Genomic DNA, 17,857 nt, shown 5'->3' with positions numbered 1-17,857 from the left:
CCGGGTATAAGTAGACAAATATGCATCCAGTCCAGGCCTTTGTAAGTGTGGGCATTCTGCGGTCTTTTAGGGACATCAAAGAATCCAAAGAGACAGAGGGCATAGTTAAGGTCGGGTTCCCACAATAGAATTGAGTGTACATAGGATAGTACTTGGCCCAGAAGCTTGATATCAGAGGGCACGTCCACAGGCAGTGGCGCAAGATTGGATGCTGACAACCACATTTGGGGCATGTGGAAGAAGGTCGGTGGGCGGATGAAGAGGACAGAAAGTAAGGGACGTATGCCCTGTGCATAATTTTAAATTGGGTCTCCCTCCAGGTTTCAGCTGTTAGGATCGATCTTATGTTTGTATAGCCAGTGAGAATTTTATCAATCAGACCCGAATCATTGAAGTTCATTTGATGCCACGAGAGGAATGAGAAATACTGCTTGTAGTTTGGGGTAAGTCTCAGATATTGAGTAGGATACAGACAAAACACCATCCAGGAACGATGAAGTAAAGAGGTGGACCCAGGAAACTTTTCCAAGTATTCCTAATTTGCAAATAGTGTAAACAATCCCAGGACGGGATGTGGTAGAGGTGTGCCAGTTCCTGGAAAGAATATGGTACGAAAGTGTGCGGATGAAACAACTGAATCCATTTCTGAATGCCTTTCTCCTTCCATGGAAAGCAGCGTATTCCAGACCTTGAGAAAACATGTATGGGGAAAGGTTAAGGGCTTTCCGCACTTCCCTCCAAGCTATAACTGTATAACTACATCCCTATATATAGAGTTATGTCGAATGCCCTGGGATAGTGAAGAAACCTTGCAATGAAGGATAGCTTTAAGATTCCATGGAGGAGCCATCTCCACTTCCAGGGGTGTATTAGAGTATCTAGAACTGTCAGCGAGCCAGCCCAGTGCATGTCCGATTAAACACGCCCTGTTGTACAATTTGATATTTGGGAGATTTAATTCCCCCTTCACTCTTTGGAAGCCATAACTTCTTGATTGAAATCCATGGAGGTTTGGATTGCCAGATAAAAGACAGCATGGCTTTTGTTAAACGAGTAATATCGCTAGTTTTCAGCAGCAAGGGAAGTGTTTGTAGTGGGTACAGCAGTTTTGCAAAGCTGACCATTTTAAAAAGGTGGATCCTTCCAAAGAGTGGAAGGTTCTGCCATAGCTCCATTTCCCTGATTATTTTATCCAGTAAGGGGGGGTAATTAAGGTGATATAGTGAGGAAGGTGATTTTCCCACCTTGATACCTAGGTAAGTTATGTCTCGCTGTGCCACCCGCAACAACATATCCAGGCTCCAAGTATTCCTTTGAGAAATTAATCCAAAGGCCCAAAAAGGTTAAGAAATTAGCACACAATCCCTGAATGGTAAGGACGACGTCTTCGGGGCGAGAAGTAAATAGGAGAACATCATCCGCAAATAATGCCAACCTCAACTCAGTCTTACCTACTTTGATGCCATAGAAGGTCGAGGAATGCTGGATGTTTTTATATTGTAAGCCCCCACGGGCAGGGCCCTCCTTACCATCTTGAATTGTATTGTAATTGTAATGTCTTCCTTATATTGTAAAGCGCTGGGCAAACTGTTGGCGCTTTATAAATCCTGTATAATAATAATAATGTGTGAGGCCAGGGGTTCCAGAGATAAGTTAAATAGTAGAGGGGACAATGGACATCACTGTCTCATCCTTTTTCCCAAAGCAAATGGCATCAAGAGTGTCGCTCTTGATCCTGGCAACTGAGGAGGCATACAGTTAATGGAGAAAGGAGAGAATTCGACCCTCGGAGCCAAATTTAGACAGCACCTGGAACAATTAGCGCACGTCACACTGTCAAATGCTTTTTCGGCAGCCGGTGTAATGATGACCCGAAGCTGTGGAAGGATTTGAGTATGCCCTCTCCAAGGCTAATTAGTTACATAGTTACATAGTATTTGAGGTTGAATAAAGACATAAGTCCATCCAGTCCAACCTATGATGTGTGTGTATGTATATAAATACACACACACACATATATATATATATATATACATAGGTCCTTGTATCAGTTCATTCTTAAGTGTACCATTACCCCTGTATGTTATGGTTTCTCAGGAAATCGTCCAAAAGCTTCTTAAATGATTCCACATTCTTAGCTGAAATCACTGCTGGTGGCAGCCAGTTCCAGACCCTAACCGCTCTAACTGTGAAGAACTCCCTTCGCCCCTTGTGCTGGAATTTTTTTTCCACCAATTTTAGGTGGTGGCCTCTAGTCTTTGTTATGGAGTTAATCGTAAAGAGGTCAAAGGCAGGCTGCAGGCAAACAAGGTCAAAGTCAATCCGGGTCGATAATCAATGGTACTGGAAACAAGGATCAGGAGACGTCAGGGCGGTTGAAGAGACAATCCAGCAATGAGTAGGTGTGGAGTCTGGGTTTAAATAGTGAAGAAAATGATTTGGATAGCATCACTTCCTGTGAGCCTTTTGGATAGCATCATTTCCTGTGAGTCTTTTGGAGAGCATCCTTCCGCGGACAGTCCTTGGCGCGCGCATGCGCACAGGCCCATTACCAGACCCCGGCTTGGCGCATGCGCCTCCGGATGCCGACTCGGACTGGACGACCAGGAGGCCCCTGAAAAAATCTACGGATCAAGTTGGGAGCATGGACGTGGGACTCGAGCTCCCAGGAATTCTCCTCGGGACCATACCCTTTCCATTTGATAAGGAATCGTCGGGTCCTACCCCTTCCACGACAGTCCAGAACAGCCTCGACTTCGTACTCCTCTGCCCCATCAATGATTGAAGGAGGTGGTGGGTCATCACCCCTGTCGCCGAAGGCATCAGTGGCCACTGCTTTGAGAATAGAGGCGTGGAAGACAGGGTGGATCCGATAGGAAGCAGGCAACTGGAGCTCATAAGCTACAGGATTGATCCTCCTCAAGACCGTAAACGGGCCGACAAATCGGGGAGCTAATTTTTTAGATGGACAAGCAAGACGTAGATGTAGCGTGGACAACCAGGCCTTTTCCCCTGGCTGTAGGTCGAGATTACCCCTCCTCTTCTGATCAAAACGGGTCTTGTTGTCTGATTGTGCCTTCGATATGGCGGCCCGCAACACTTCAAGGTTATCATGGAGCGACTTAATCCTGTCGTGGACAGCCGGTACAGCGGAACCCATCGGTAATACTGGAGAAATAGAGGGGTGATATCCAGAATTGGCAAAGTACGGGGTCTGCCCTATAGCTGAGTGCACGGAGTTGTTGTATGCAAACTCCGCACAAGGCAGAAGCGAGGCCCAATCATCCTGGGTGAAAGAGGAGAAGCAGGGCAGGTACTGCTCAAGGGTCTGATTAGTGCGTTCTGTCTGGCCGTTAGATTGAGGGTGGTAAGCGGAGGAGAAACAGCATTTTATCCCCAATGAGGTGCACATTTCTTTCCAGAATCGGGAGGTGAACTGGACCCCACGATCCGACACGATGCTGTCAGGGACGCCATGGAGGCGGACAATCTCCTTGATAAAAGTACGTGCCGTCTCCAGGGCTGTAGGCTTACCGATCATGGGCACGAAGTGGGCCATCTTGGTCAATCGGTCAACGACAACAAAAATAGATGAATATCCATCTGAAGGGGGAAGTTCAACAATAAAGTCCATGCTCAGTCTTTCCCAGGGCCGGGACGGAATGGGTAAGGGGTGTAACAAACCCCATGGCCTTTTCCTCTCTGGTTTGCTCCGAGCACACACCTTGCAAGATCGCACATATGACTGACAGTCGCTCTTCAGAGTAGGCCACCAGAACGACCTACGGAGGAGGTCTAGAGTTTTGGTGTTGCCAAAATGTCCAGCCAATAAATTATCATGGCACAATTTGAGGACCTGTATCCATACTTGGGGTGGTAAAAACACTGCCTGAATTAATTCACAAAATGTTGGAAGGTGGCAGGGGCGTTACAGAGCCCAAAGGGCATGACAAGATATTCGAAGTGCCCGAATCTAGTGCCGAAGGCGGTCTTCCACTCATCTCCCTCTTTGATCCGCACCAGATTGTAGGCCCTCCTGAGATCAAGCTTGGAAAAGACTTTAGAGGTGCGAAACCGTTGGAAGAGCTCAGGAACGAGGGGTAATGGGTACCGGTTCTTGACGGTAATGGCATTCAGTTCCCGATAATCAATACAGGGGCGTAGGGAATGGTCCTTGTTCTCCACAAAGAAGATGCCCGCTCCAGCGGGGGAAGTTGACGACCGGATGAACCCCTTGGCAAGATTGGTGTCAATGTATAGACGAAGGGTTTCCAATTCTGGTTCAGACAAGGGGTAGATTCGCCCGAATGGAATTGGGGCTCCAGGCAACAGCTCGATGGGACAGTCGTATGGACGGTGCGGAGGGAGAGATTCCGCCGCCTTTTTATCGAATACATCCCGAAACTCTCGATAGTCCTGTGGAACGGAGGGGAGAGATAGGCAGGGGTCCGAGTGTATCGCTAGGCTGGTCCTTTGTGGATAACAGTGTTGACGACAATAGGGGGAAGAGAATGTCATGGTACCGGTGCTCCAGTCAATCTGTGGTTCATGTTGTTGTAACCAGGGTAACCCGAGGATAATAGGAAACATTGGAGATGAGATGACATCGAGTCTTAGTAACTCCAGATGTTCTGTTTCGGTACGGGCTAGTACTTGGCAGGTCTCATGGGTGATCAGCCCAGAGCTGGGTGTAGATCCATCCACCAACTGGATGATCAAAGGCTGTGTTTTGGGCTGAAGGGGTATATGGTGGAGTTGGGTGAAATGGTGGTCAATGAAACAGCTACAAGCTCCAGAATCAACGATAGCTGAGACGTGGATGGTCGTTCCCGGGAACTGCAGAAAAAGACTTGGGGGTGATTTACTAACCTAAACACACACACACACCAGGTGTGTGTGATTTTCACACAGCAAAACGTATTTATCAACCAAAAAGTCTCTAAAAGCATATTTCCACTAATGCCATATATGGAAAAATCATGCACATGATGCATATATAATGCTGCTTCACAGTTTAGACAAAAATGGTTAGCTCATGCATTTACATTCCTTGCATTCATCAACGCAAGCAACACAACATAGAGCTAATTTACCCAACATCACCTTGGAATTCCTTCAGGGCTTTGCACAACACACCTGCTGGGTGTGTACACATTACAAAGCTGTTTAGATTCCACCCATAGATCATGCTGGGAGGGAACACACTGCAGAGGTGTATACACGTTCGTGGTGTGTTTATAAGGTTAGTAAATCAACCCCTTAGAGTCAGATGAGACAAGTTGCTTTTATAGGCAGATGAAAACATAGGTCAGTGTAACTTACGGGGTCTGACGGGACATCCGTTTAGGAAGTGCCCCGAGTCTCCACAATATAAACATAAGTTGTCACGTCTATGGCGTTGTCGTTCTTCCGGGGAGAGCGGGGCTCTGACGAGACCAAGTTGCATGGGTTTCTGGTTCAGAGTGGCGTGGACCAGTAGGAGCGTCACTAGATCGACCGTAGGGGGCCATGGGAACCCTGGGTAGCACCCATGTAGGACGAGTTCCTGACGTCGCACCCGTACCCTTCGGTCCAATTGAATGGACAGCTGGATGAGATTTTCCAAAGAGTCAGGAGGGGCTTGGCGAGCCAGTTCATCCTTTAAGGTTTCAGACAGCCCCAGGCGGAAAAATGTCGGAGAGCAGCGTCGTTCCAGGCCGTGTCGGCCCCCCATTTGTGGAATTCCGACAAATAGTCCTCCACTGGGCGTCTGCCTTGTAGCAGGGAGTGGAGGATGGTTTCTGCTGTCGTGGTGCGTTGGGGATCATCGTACAGTTGTGCCATTGCGCCAAAGAAGGTGGAAAGGGAATTCAGGATTGGGTTTTCTTTTTCCAGCAAGTGATGGGCCCAGGACTGGGGTTCACCTGATAGTAGGACAATAACATACCCAACTTTCGTGGTCTCGGAAGAGAAGGTCCGGGGTTGCAGGGCAAAATATAGGCGGCAGGCGTTCCAGAAGGCCCTGAATTTGTGGCGATCTCCTGAGAAGCTTTCCGGCGTAGGAACCCGGGGTTCAGGCACTGGTAGTGCAGGAGAAGGTGTTGTTGGAACTTCCGCTGGTTGCACGGGGTCCAGGATAGAGGCATTGGCCAAAGCATTGACTCGCCCCTCTAGCTGAAAATACCCGTCCTTTATTTCATCCAGGGCCTGAGTCGCAGAGGCCATTTGTTGGCACAAGGACTCTAGGGGGGAAGCACTCTCCTCAGTCTCCATATTGGTTGGATTGTACTATCACATACCTGTGCGGAGACTGGATGTAGGAGGAGGCTCCCTTGCAGCTCTTGTCCTAGGGACGTCTCGGAAGAGAACAGAGTCCTTATAGACAGTGAGTGGCAGGAGGGCCAGAGGCGGATCCACCGTGCAGGCCACTCCTTGGTTTTGCGGCAGGGTCTTGTAAATCTTGATATCCGAGGTCAACAGGCCGAGGTCACACCGAGCAGGCAGAGCAAGTACAAAAGGAGAAGGCGTAGGCAGTCCAGTGAAGCAATCCGAGGTCAAGGGTATAGGCAAACAAGAATGGTCAAACGTTCCGAGGTCAAAGGCAGGCTGCAGGCAAACAAGGTCAAAGTCAATCTGGGTCGATAATCAATGGTACTGGAAACAAGGATCAGGAGACGTCAGGGCGGTTGAAGAGACAATCCAGCAATGAGTAGGTGTGGAGTCTGGGTTTAAATATTGAAGGAAATGATTTGCATAGCATCACTTCCTGTGAGGCTTTTGGATAGCATCACTTCCTGTGAGTCTTTTGGAGAGCATCACTTCCTGTGAGCCTTTTGGAGAGTGTCCTTCCGCGGACAGTCCTTGGCGCGCGCATGCGCACAGGCCCTTTATGGGAACCCCGGCTTGGCGCATGCGCAGAAGCAGCAGGTCTCTGACAACTCTACTTGCTTTGTTTACAGCAGCCTTGCACTGCAAGCTATTAATCAATCTGCGGTCTACAATGACACCCAAATCTTTTTCCATTTCTGCCTTCCCTAGTGACATACCCATAATTGTATAGCCCATTTGCTTATTTTTAATCCCAAAATGCATTACTTTGCATTTATCGACATTAAACCTCATCTGCCATATATTAGCCCACTCCCCTATTTTATCCAGGTCCTCCTGTAATGTTAAACTGTCCAGGTCCGATTCTATTACCCTCCCGATTTTGGTATCATCAGCAAACACTGAAACATCACTATTCACTCTCTCCCCGATGTTAATAAACAGGGTGAACAGTATGGGTCCCAGCACAGAACCCTCAGGCACACCGCTCATGACACTAGCCCATTCTGAAAAGCTGCCATTTATCGATATTCTCTGTACCCGTTCCTGTAGCCAGTTCTCTATCCACATACACACCATTCCATCTATGCCCATGGATCTCAGCTTGTATAACAAGCATTTGTGTGGTACTGTATCAAAAGCCTTTGAGAAATCCAGATATACCACATCCACCGGCATCCCTCCATCCAGATTTCTACTTACCCCCTCATAAAAAGTTAGCAGGTAAGTCTGCTAGGAACGGTCTTTCCTGAACCCATGCTGATTGTCATTAACTATACCATTATCCTGAACAAATTCTACCAAATAGTCCTTAATCATTCCCTCCAACACTTTACAAACCACCGATGTAAGACTAACCGGTCTTTAGTTCCCCGGTTGGCATCTTGCCCCCTTTTTGAATATAGGGACTACCGTGGCCCTCCACCAGTCACTTGGAACTCTACCAGTCATTAGTCCTTAAAAATGAGGAATATTGGTTTTGTTATAACCTGGCTTAGTTCTTTAAGTACTTTGGGGTGCAGGTTAAGTCCCACTGCTTTATTTGCATTAAGTTTTTCTAGTCTTTGTTGTATCCCGGTTTCCGTCAACCACTGAGGTATTTTTTGTGTTGAACTATGTGTTTTTATCATGTAAATTAAACCTGTCCTTTTCCTAAGTGTATACTGAGGAGAAAAAACGTGTTCAGCGCCTCGGCCCTCTCCTTGTCATTTGTGACTATCCTCCCGTTTTCGTCCTTTATTGGGCCTATCTGCTCCTTTCTCACCTTTTTACTGTTTATATATTGGTAAAATTTTTGGGGTTTCCTTTTACTAACTGTGGCGATATGCTTTTCGCACTCTATTTTAGCTGCCCTGAATACTAGTTTGCATCTTTTATTACATTCTTTGTAGCTATTGAACACCAATGCTGTCCCCTCCATCTTATATTTTATAAATGCCGCTCCCTTGTCCTTGATGTGTTGCTTTACAGTTTTATTTAGCCATACAGGCTTAGTTTTCGATCTTTTACTTTTATTACCCAAAGGTATGCACTTGGCAATAGCAATATATAATGTGTTCTTAAAACAGTCCCACATTTGGTCTGAGTTCAGGTTGTGGAAAAGGATTTCCCATTTGATATCCCTCACTAGGTGGCGCAGTTTGTCAAAGTTAGCCCTTCTGAAATTTAGGGTTCTTGTCCGTCCTGCCCACTTCCCTTTCTTGTATCCAATGTTGAAAGTAATCACATTGTGATCACTATTACCCAATGTCTCCCCAATTACAATATCCTCAATTGCATTATTAGTAATGATTAAATCTCGGATGGCATTTTTCCTAGTTGAAATTGTCTCGCAACATGTTCAGAAAACGGCCCGCCTTTGTCGAACCTGAGGTACCATTAACCCAATTTATATCTGGGTAATTGAAGTTGCCAATCACGACTACATTGGCCTCCCTCCCAGCTTTTTCTATTTCGGACTGTAGATGAGCCTCCCCTATATTTGGCGGTTTATAACAAATACCCATAATTAGTTTACGACTATCGTCCGTCATATCTAATTCCAGCCATAAGGATTCCACGTCCTCTCCACTATTTGACAAGATATCGTCCCTTATATGAATATTTAGATTATTTTTAACCTAAATGTGTATACATTTAGGTACCACCTAGGTGGGAGGTACTTCTCCCACCTCTGTCCCTCCTGAGCAGGTTGTACCCCTCTATATTAGTGGCCCAATCATGTGCGCTGTCCAGCCAGGTGTCCGCTATTCCCACTATATCGAAGTCCTCTTCGAGTAGCATAAGTTCAAGCTCTTCTAATTTATTTGCTAGACTTCTAGCGTTGGTGTACATACATTTAATTCCTGTTTTGTTATGGGACAAAAGTTTACTTCTTTCTTGTTCCACACTACTTTAATTTTTTGGCCTTGATATTGGTAGGCCATTCTTAATTATGTTATCTTGGGCCATAGGATTTACTATATTTACTGCTTTGGCACTGGTGACTGGAGCGAGCCCGCTATTTACCCTTTTATTACTTCCCTCTTTATTATTTGTATCCGTGTTTACGCTTTCACTATTTAAATTTAATATTTTTATTTTTATGCCCTCCCCCCATTATCTAGTTTAAAAGCTCCTCCAGTCGTTCTACCATTTCCCCTCCCCAGAAATGCTGCACTTTCCCCAGTAAGATGCAGCCCGTCTCGGCTGAAGAGCCGGTAGCCGACTGAGAAGTCAGCTCCGTTCTCCAGGAAACCAAAGCCCTCCTTCCAACACCAGTTCCAGAGCCACTTGTTATGTTCCCTCAACTTGCGCTGTCTGTCCGGAGTGGCTCTTGGCACCGGTAGTATCTGAGAGAATACTACCGTGGAGGTCCTTTCCTTCATCCTAGGTCTCTGAACTCCTGTTTTAGGACACTCCAATTTCCTCCTATTTTGTCATTGTGCCGATGTGCACCATGACAGCTGGGTCGTGCCCAACCCCATCTAGTAATCTTTCAATTCGTTCGCAAATTTGTCGGGCATGGGCCCCCGGTAAGCAGTACACTGTTCGACACTCACGGTTCCGATGACAGATTACCCTGTCAGTCTGCCTGATGATGGAATCTTCCACCACCAGGATCTGCCTCTGACCCTCCATCCTGCTCCCATCCTCGCTGGAGCAGTCACCCCCCCTGCGGATAGAGGAGGCGTCCTGCTCCAGCAGTGGCACCCCTGAACTACTAATAAAACCTTACGGATATTGGTAAAACCAGAACGTCCTTTAACAAATCCCACCTGCTGAACCAGGGTCGGCCAAACCGTTAGCTATGATCTTAGTAAGTATCTTGGCATCTGTATTTAACAGTGAGATCTGGCTGTAAGATCCAGGATGTGTGGGATCTCTCCCCTCTTTAGGTAAGAGCTTTATGTATGCCTCTTTCCCAGTAGCTGGACAGGGGCCCGAGCCGAATTTAAAACCGAGTATAAGGGTTCCACAATATCCTTCCATAGCGTTTTAAAGAATTCAACCGAGTATCCATCAGGTCCCGGGGCCTTACCATTACCCAGATTGTTAATAACCCATAGAATATCCTCACAAGAGATATCTCCATTCAGGGAGTGCAGCTGGTCTGAGGATAATCTCAGAAGGAGCACCGAATCCAAGAAACGCGTGGCTGCCTCCCCATCATATGCATCACCTGAATGGAGAGACCGGTAAAATGTTTCCAACTTGTTTATATGTTTCGGATCCCGCTCCAATACTCCCAAAGGGTGTTGGAGGCAGGAGATACAGTATGACTAGGGCAAAATCTACCTCTAGTCAGTCTGGCCAGGAGCTTACCCGATTTATTGCCAAATTTATGGATATTAAGACTGCAATAAGAGGATTTTATGGCATTTTGTCTCTGATCCCAAAGGTCAAATTAATGTTCAGCCTGCTCCCACCCCAGCCTGTTCTGCAGGGACGTGTCGGTCAGTAGAGCAGCACGTGCTTGCCGCAAGGCAGCCCTGGCTGACACAAAAGCCTTCAGCGTTTTGTTCCTGTGTGCTGATGTATAAGAAATGATCCTCCCTCTCATGTAGACTTTCGCTGTCTCCCAAAAAAGAGTAGGTGTGGCTTTATGCTGCTGATTTAAATGTGGAATATTCCTGGCAGGAGGCGCTGAGAAATTGACAAAAACCATCATTGGAGCTTAGATAAGAGTGAAAGCACCACAGAGAGGCATAAGTAGGTTCTGGAGCAGCTGCAATCGATATGGATATGGGAGCATGATCCGAGATCACCATGTGGTGAATCTCCGAATTCGATATTCTTGGCAGCAATTCAGAGGAGCAAAAAAATTGTCCAAACGTGCCAGGGAGTCATGCACCAGGGAGAGGTGTGAAAATTCCGTGTCAAGAGGTTGTGCAAGTCTCCAAACATCAAGTGCGGACCTCCTGGTTTTGGGAACCCTACCTGACACCCAACGTCTGTCCTCCGTTGGTGACATAGTGAAATTGAAATCTCCCCCAATCATATGGAGGGGAGAAACCGTTTTTGCTAGCCACTGCGTCAAACAGCAGACGTCCGCCTTGGAAGGTGAGTTCTGGAAATAAACATTTGTTATAGATAGAGTAATCGTACCAATAGTCAGAGTAACAGTGATCATTTTCTCCCCGGAATCCCTCTCAATACCAATGATGGAGTAGTTCAAATTTTTGTGGAATAAAATTACCACTCCTGCTCTCCGTCCTGCAGAGGGGGAGCCTATAACCTCCCCTACCCAGGATTTGCGCAAGTGAATGAAATCCTCCTCTCTCAGGTGGGTTTCCTGCAATAGGGCAATATCTGCATGTAGACGTTTAAGGTGCCTCAATATTTGGGTACGCATATGAGGCGACGGCAGGCCTTTAACATTCCATGATATTACTTGCATAGTGGTGGGCTAAGGAGGTAGTACAAAATAAAGGGGATATATTTCAAAAAAGGAGCGAGTAATGTCCCTCACTGCAAACATGACTAATCTGACGGCCCAGAAAAGCAGCTTATTTATAGCACCCTGGAATGCACAGAAACAAGTCAAAGGTCGGGAGGCACAACGATACGGTATTAGCGATCTGAAGTATGAACTAAGAAGATGTGAATAACCCTTGAGTGTTACCTTCACCTGGATGATAGAAACAAGCTGAGCAACAACAACGAAAACATCAACAACAAAGAAAAAAATCAACATAACCATTTTCTGACTTCTGCATTTACCAGTGCATGCATTGTGGGGAATGCGCTCCCAACTTCATTCCTCCGCATCACATACCTCAGGAAATATGGGGCTTCTGAACGAACCCCCGACTTCAATCCCCAGAAGCAGACAGACATTATTATATGAGGATACAGTAAAGAAACTGAAATGATCTGCAGTCAAGTATAGCAACCTTATATAACGTGTATATAAGGCACAATGTAGGTATGTAAACATAAAATACAAACCGTTTCCCAGGATAGAGCCAGTATGTTTCTTACGGTCCGCTCAGCATTTGCGATATTTGCGAGGGGTGCGAGGCGTGCCCCCAAGTTTCTTCTAAATTTTGGCGGATTTCAGAGGAGAGCGCTGAGGCGGAGGGAGACCCTATGTCTGAGCCCAGTTGATTCAGGATGGACAAAGCTTCCGCTGGGTCCTGGAAAGACAATTGGCATCTCGCATTAGTAGAAAGGTGCAGAGTGGCAGGGTAAGCCAGTGTGAATTTGATCCGTCGCTGAATGAGGCTCGAGCAAACCTCTTTGAGCTTTTTGGCCACCTCAGCCGAATAATCAGCGAACATCAGAAGATGATGGCCATCAACTTCTAGGCATTTATGGGAGCGATATTTTTGTAGAATATCCATTCTGTCAGCATAATTGAGAAGTCGCACAATCACTCGTCTGGGTGCAGCAAATGGCCAGGGGTTCCATACATAAGTTAAATAGTAGAGGGGACAGTGGACATCCCGGTCTCGTCCCTTTTTCCAAAGCAAATGGCATCAAGAGTGCCCCTTGTGTCAGTATCCTGGCAACTGGGGAGGCATACAGTTGATGGAGAAAGGAGAGAATTCGACCCTGGGAGACACATTTAGACAGCACCTGGAGCAATTAGCGCAGGTTCACATTGTCAAATGCTTTTTCGGCAGCCGGTGTAATGATGGCCGACGCTGTGGAAGGAGTTGAGTGTGCCCTATTCTATTTTTGTAGAATATCCATTCTGTCAGCATAATTGAGGAGTCGCACAATCACTGGTCTTGGTGCAGCAAATGGCCAGGGGTTCCAGAGGTAAGTTAAATAGTAGAGGGGACAGTGGACATCCCTGTCTCGTCCCTTTTTCCAAAGCAAATGGCATCAAGAGTGCCGCTTGTGTCAGTATCCTGGCAACTGGGGAGGCATACAGTTGATGGAGAAAGGAGAGAATTCGACCCTGGGAGCCAAATTTAGACAGCACCTGGAACAATTAGCGCAGGTTCACATTGTCAAATGCTTTTTCTAACAATTAGCGCAGGTTCACATTGATAAATGCTTTATCCCTGTCTCTTCCCTAGGGGGTCGCAGGCGGTGCGCCTGTTCCACCGCCTGCGTAGGAGTACAAAGAAAAATGCATGGTGCCTACAGTGAAACATGGTTGTGGCAGTGTCCTTCTGTGGGGCTGCATGAGTGCTGCTTGTGTCGGGGAGCTGCATTTCATTGATGGCATCATGAATTCACAGATGTACTGCTCTTTATTGACTTTGTGCCCTTGGTCGTCGTGCACTTTTCCAACGTGACAAAAAACACATCTAAGGCCACTGTTGCATTTCTGAGCAAGAACAGGGTGAAAGTGATTCAGTGGCCAAGTATGTGTCCTTATATGAACCCATTCTTCAAGAACTCTTGAAGAATGGAAAAAGATAGATGTTGCAATATGTCGCCAACTTGTTCATTCCATGCCTAGAAGACTTGGTGCAGTCCTTAAAAATCATGGAGGTCACACAAAATACTAGATGCAGTAGTTTTAATGTTGGGTGTATTCATTTTTGCTTCGCCTAATTTGAGTAAAACTGAAGATTCTGTAATTGCAGTTATATTATTAACTTTACTTTCATGTAATAAGCTAAACAAATGTTCTACAAAACTCGGTTTTGTAAAAATTTTGGAAATTGTTCTTGTGTTCACTGAGATACGGATTAAAATCTTACTGTTTAAAGGGGTGTACTCATTTATGCTGAGCACTATATATCGGTGCTCTTTTTTAAAAATGTTTTACAGTCCTCTCCCTACCATGTTCCTGGGACCCACGATAAGTGGAACTGGGGTGGGTCGACATGGACTATCCTTTGGTCTGTGCTGATACTAATGATCTCTGCTCTGCGTTGGGATGTTTATATTGCTATCTATTTTGGTATTATGGTACCGCTTGCATGCTGTTATATGTTCTGCTGACAATGTTCACAGGTCCACTCAACTGTACATTCTTTCTTTTGTGATTTTCTGTTTTCTTTTTGTCTTGGTGAAATTGCCTATTCACTGTTTTTTGCTGTAATTAAAACCCTTAATTAAGTCAGATTGAACTAAAAGATTAAATATGGATCCAGGAATTACCATATGGGGTCCTAGTACATATATTCGAGGTACTCCCATTATTCCCAGTAGAATGACAAGGCTGGGGTATCTTTAATCGTTTAAGTGATTGACGAAAGTCGGTTATGGAAGATGTAAGATGTCTATGGAAATAGGCAATTCTGCTGCTTATGAATATGGAACTACCATATCTGTGTGAGATATTAACCTTTTTGTCATATATGGGTGCTGTCCATTGAAAAACTCCTGTGCCAGTGTGAAATAGGTGGGGGCTTCAGGTCTTTATCTCTTAGCTACACCAGCTCCTTCGCCCCGTTCATCTAAGAGGCTGGACTGCAACCTGAGATGTGACCCACAGATATAAAATATGTTGCAACGGTCACCAAGGTGTGCTTACTTGGGGCCAAAATCTAATATTGTAGTAAGTTGCCAGTTTCCTTACCGGAAGCCCCCTGGGATAGAATCAAGTGCTTCTGTAAGTAGGATTTCTATAACTTTTCTCCTTTTTTATTTTTGATCTGTTTGTATTGTATAACTGTCTTATGTCACATCAAATTGTAAATATATGCATTGTGAATACTTTTTTCTTCATAATAAATCAAGTTCCTGCCTTTGTCTGGTTTATACCACATATGTTCCTGAGGAGGTTCTTTTAGTAATTCTATACCTTATATGCATTCGGCTGAATTTAATGGAGAACTATGAGGTGAGTGGAAATCACTCATCCTCATAGTTGGAGCCGACGTGTGACAATGAAACGGTCACATGTCGGCTCAATATGAAAGTGAGCAAACACATACCATCGCTCACTCACTTCTCGATCATCTCCCTGCAGAGAGTGGTGACTGTCACTCCCCGCAGGGATTCCCCCCTCCCCTGTCCGATCCTCCAGCGCAGATTGGAGGAACGAACGGGGGAGGGGGCGGGTACAGCTAGCTCTGCCTCTAGATAGTCATTCACGCAGCTGGGTGGATCTCGACAGCATTGTCAGGATCCGTCCCGGCTGTGGTGGTCTCAGTATTCTGCGAGCTGTAGCTTGCGATATACTGAGCTTTGGGTCACGGGAGGACGCTAGTATATGTCCTCCCTGGACCCTTAAAGTATAATTAAAGCCTCAGGTTTTTTTTGCACATATCTACTGCTTGCAAGCAGTAGATATATGCAAAAAGTGTTTTTTTTTTAAAACAGCCGGGAGACGAGGAGGCACACAAGGTAAGTATATGGACGCATGCTCCCACATGCAGAGACTGTGGCACAGGAAGTGCCAGCAAGGACAGAGGAGTCAGCACTGGATCGGAGACCCGCAGCAGCGCTGGAGGGACAGATGAAAAGGACAGGAAAGAAGAAGAAGATCGGATTAAGAAGCATCATTTAAGTTAAGTGCTTTAATTAACATAGGGGGGGAGGGGAAAAATTTGACTTTAATGTCACTTTAAAAGAACTATGGAGAAAAACACTTACCCCATAGTTCTCTTTTAAGTTTCAGGTGCCTTTATACGTTACCCTGGGAATTATATACAAAATTTTGAATTGAATGTTAAACCAGGTGTGGTTTGGTGGCAGCATTCTTTAGATTAGATGAAGTAGGTGGTGTGTAAAGGTGCCCATACACTATACAACCCTCGCAAGACTTTTGTCTTGCGAGGGTTGTAAAGTAATTTAAAAAATGTACGATCTGCCCATCTTGGACAGGCAGATCGTACTTGGGATCATTGCAAGCCCGCCCCCCTGAGGGGCGGGCTTCTGATGACTGCAATGCTGAACGGGCGTGCGCATGGGCGTGCGCACACCGGCCTGTTCAGCAGTTGTCTCTCGATCATGTTAAAAACCAGCTGAAAATCATACGATTCTCGTACGAGATTTACCGCGATTCTCGTACGAGAATCGTGCAGTGTATGGGCACCTTAAGTGGGATCTTTAATCATTATTTCCTGTGAAGTGAAAGACAGATAGTGATTTTTTAACCCTCTCACCACCTAAATAAGTCACGTGGCCACTTGGAGTAGTGTGCATTTGTGACAGCTTACTCTATACTAGAACCTTTTTGTCCAGCTATAAACCTGCCACTGTCAACCTGACCTACTCCATACTTTTTGGATCTGCACAGGACACAGAGGCATCCAACAATAATGCAGAGTAAGCATTAACAGATGACAAGGAGAAGAATATGAACAGCAGGCCAGCACCTGTTTAGACCCACTGTGATGAACGGCTGGTCTGCAACCAATGTGCTGCAACCAATATTAGACAACGTCGCCAAGAAAGTACCCCACCCAATCAGAAAGGCCCAGGGGTACAAGACAGATGGGCTGAAGTGCTTTATGATATTTCACCTGTCCCTCCCATGCATGCAGTCATATTTTTATTCACCCACATACTACCATCTAATAAACCATAGATAATTATCATACATTATGAAATTAGCTTTTTATACACACCGTCAGTATGGCATGCCACCACCAGTAAGCATCACAGGCATTGTTTAAGTTGGAATTGTTGCAGCATTTAATGGGAATGGTGTTTGCTTTCATTAAAACACACGGTGGCAGCTATTGTTTGTGTGTGTAAAGGGTTAACTGTGGAGTTAACCAACCCCAGTGACTATTGTTCTCACTCTGATGGCCTTAGATTGTTGTTCTGTGAGATGGAAAATCTCTGTGCAGAGTGAGGCTGACAGGGGCATCATCACAGAAGGTGACAGAGGAGGCAGTGAGACTGACTTGTGGAAGAGAGGGGGAGAGGAGCAGCAAGACCAGCCGTAAACTTCTCGTGGGTATTTGCTATAAACCTCCAAATATAGGGGAAGAGGGAGAAGTCAATCTTCTCTCACAGATAGGAATAGCTGGGAGAGAGGGCAATGTAGTCGTGATGGGTGACTTCAATTACCCAGACATAAATTGGGCCAATGGAACTTCGGGTTCGGCAAAGGCGGGGCGATTTCTAAACATGTTGCGCGACAATTTCATGGACCAGATGGTGGAGACTCCTACCAGAAAAAATGCCATCTTAGATCTAATTGTCACTAATAATGCAGAGTTAATCGAGGATATTGTAATTGGGGAGTCATTGGGTAATAGTGATCACAATGTGATTACTTTTAATATTGAACACAGTAAAAAAATTCCAGCACAAGGGGCGAAGGGGGTTCTTCACAGTAAGATCAGTTAGGGTCTGGAACTCACTGCCACAGGCGGTGATTTCAGCAAATAATGTGGAATTGTTCAAGAAACTTTTGGATGATTTCTTAAGGGACCGCAATATACAGGGGTACAGGTACTCCTAGAATGAGATCCTAATAGGTTGGACTTGATGGACTAATGTCTTTATTCAACCTCAAATACTATGTAACTATGTAACTATGGAGAGGGAGTGTAAAAGGCAGTGTAACTGGAGTATGATGGTTAAAGGAAGGCAGTAAACCTGGATCATACAGACGGAGAAGAAAAGAAGCTGCAAGGCTGAAATGTCTAGGAGGGAAAAGAAAGGAGGAAACCACAATATAAAAAGGGGGGGGGGGGGACACACT

The 17,857-nt window shown here is 45.7% G+C and overlaps 1 protein-coding gene across 1 annotated transcript in view; it reads left to right on the top strand.

Moving 5' to 3' along the window:
• The window catches only part of MPND (MPN domain containing), a 241,563-nt gene that overhangs the window by 187,939 nt on the left and 35,767 nt on the right, over positions 1 to 17,857 (top strand). The gene's annotated exons all lie outside the window — the stretch shown is intronic.

The sequence above is a fragment of the Nanorana parkeri genome, unplaced genomic scaffold, assembly GCF_000935625.1.
Source record: "Nanorana parkeri isolate BGI_ZX_2015 unplaced genomic scaffold, ASM93562v1 scaffold1123, whole genome shotgun sequence".
Lineage (NCBI taxonomy): Eukaryota > Metazoa > Chordata > Amphibia > Anura > Dicroglossidae > Nanorana > Nanorana parkeri.
The sequence above is the reverse complement of the archived record's forward strand: the minus strand, read 5'-3'. Positions and strand labels throughout refer to the sequence as shown.